Source organism: Hyaena hyaena, unplaced genomic scaffold (assembly GCF_003009895.1).
Source record: "Hyaena hyaena isolate Hyena2069 unplaced genomic scaffold, ASM300989v1 scaffold_853, whole genome shotgun sequence".
Classification (NCBI taxonomy): Eukaryota; Metazoa; Chordata; class Mammalia; order Carnivora; family Hyaenidae; genus Hyaena; species Hyaena hyaena.
The window spans coordinates 172,731-175,439 of NW_024081486.1; positions in this window are offsets into that span (position 1 = coordinate 172,731).

Sequence of the window (2,709 nt, forward strand, 5' to 3'; positions counted from 1 at the left end):
GGGTCCCAGAGATTTGGATTGCATTGGTCTGGGCACGGAAATTTTTTTAAATATAACTTATTATCAGATTGGCTAACATACAGTGTGTAAAGTGTGCTCTTGGTTTTGGGGGCAGATTCCTGTGGTTCATCGCTTACATGCAACACCCAGTGCTCATCCCAACAAGCAGGCAGTGAAATGTTTTAAAGCGCCTCAGGGGCGGCTGGGTGGTCCAGGCGGTTAAGCCTCTGACACTTGTTTTTGACTCAGGTCATGATCTCACGGTTCATGGGTTTGAGCCCCAAATTGGCTCTGTGCTGACAGGCTGCTCTCTCACCTTCTCTCTCCCTCTCCCTCTCTCTGTCTCTTTCTCTCTCTCAAAATAAATAAATAAACATTTTTTTTTAACATTCACTTGTTTTTGAGAGAGAGAGACAGAGCGTGAGTGGGGTAGGAGCAGAGAGAGAATGAGACACAGAATCCAAAGCAGGCTCCAGGCTCTGAGCTGTCAGCACAGAGCCCGATGTGGGGATCAAACCCACGAACCGTGAGATCATGACCTGAGCCGAAGTCGGACATTCAACCGACTGAGCCACCCAGGTGCCCTGAGTAAATAAACATTTTTAAAAAATAAATAAAAGCTCCTCAGATATTCTAGCATGCAGGCAAAGTTAAGAACCACTAGTCTAAACTGGTACTTCCAAGACTTTAATGTGAAGAAAAAGAAATATAAAATATTTTTCCAGCTTTGTGGAAATCTAATAATTGACATACAACTTTGTGTAAGTTTAAGGTATCCAAATGTGATGATTTGGTATATGTATACGTTGTGAAGTGATTGACACGATAAGGTTAGTTAACACATCTTTCACCTCACATAGTTACTTTTGGTTTTCTTTCTCTGTCTGGCTTATTTCACTTAACATAATGCCCTCAAGTTCACCCAAGTTGTCACAGATGGCAGTATTTCCTTCTTTTTAATGGCCGAGTGATATTTCATATATAAAACCAGATTGGTACAAATCAAGACCACGATGAGATATCACCTCACACCTGCCAGAATGGCTAAAATTAACAACACAGGAAACAACACGTGTTGGCGAGGATGTGGGGAAAGGGGACCCTCTTACACTGTTCATGGGAACGCAAACTGGTGCAGTCGCTCTGGAAAACAGTGTGGAGGGTCTTCAAAAAGTAAAAAATAGAGGGGCGCCTGGGTGGCTCAGTCAGTTAAGTGTCCGACTTCGGCTCAGGTCATGATCTCACGGTTTGTGGGTTCAAACCCCATGTCGGGCTCTGTGCTGAAAGCTAGCTCAGAGCCTGGAGCCTGCTTCAGGTTCTGTCTCCTTCTCTCTCTGCCCCTCCCTGCTCATGCTCTGTCTCACTCTATCTCTCAAAAATAAATAAATGTAATTTTTTTTTTTAAGTTAAAAATAGAACTACCCTAGGTCCCATCAATTGCACTACCAGGTATTTATCCAAAGGACACAAAAAAACTGATTCGAAGGGGTATATGCACCTCAATGTTTATAGCAGTGCTATCAATGATAGCCAAATTATGGAAAGAGCACAAGTGTCCATCGACTGATGAATGGATAAAGAAGACATGGTATCTATCTATCTATGTATCTATCTATCTATGTATCTATCTATCTATCTATCCACACACACACAATGGAGTATTACTCAGCCATCAAAAAGAATAAAATCTTGCCATTTGCAATGACATGGCTGGAGCTAAAGTGTATTATGCTAAGCGAAATAAGACAGTCAGAGAAAGACAAATATCATATGATTTCACTCATTTGTGGAATTCAAGAAACAAAACAGATGAACATTGGAGAAGGGAAAAAAGAAAAAGAGAGGGAGGCAAACCATAAGAGAATTTTTTTTTAAACGTTTATTAATTTTTGAGAGACAGAGAGAAACAGAGCGCGAGTTGGGGAGGGGCAGAGAGAGAGGGAGACAGAATCCAAAGCAGGCTCCAGGCTCTGTGCTGATACAGAGCCTGATGCGGGGCTCGAACTCATGAACCGTGAGATCATGACCTGAGCCAAAGTCGGATGCTTCATCGACTGAGCCCCCCAGGCGCCCCAAGACACTCTTAGCTATAGAGAACTACAGAGAACTATATCAAATTGAGGGTTGATGGAGGGAGGTGGGAAGGGGATAGCCTAGATGGGGAATGGGCACTAAGGAGGGTACTTGTGATGAGCACTAGGTGTTGTATGTAAGTAATGTATCACTCAATTCTACTGCTTTTTTAATGTCTATTTATTTTGGGGAGAGAGAGACAGCAGAGGAGGGACAGAGAGTCAGGAGGGACAGAGAATCAAGAGAGGGCTCTGCTCTGACAGCAGCAAATCCCGTGTAGGGCTCAAACTCACGTACCATGAGATCATGGCCTGAGCCAAAGTTGGACACTCAACCAACTGAGCCACGCAGGCGCCCCATTAAATTCTACTCCTGAAACCAACATCACCCTATGTGTTAACAAACTAGAATTTAAATAAAAACTTGAAACAAGGATAAAATAAAATAAAAATAAAAACAGGTTGGAAACAACCTGACGATAGACAATTGACACAAAGAATACGAAGGAACATCCAGTGAAATATGAGGCGATACAGGATGTGTGTTGTTGTGAAAGACAAGGGAAGAAAATTTTGAGGAGGACATGATCGATAATGTTGAATGCTGCTGAAAAGTCAAGTAAGTGAAAGCTCTGAA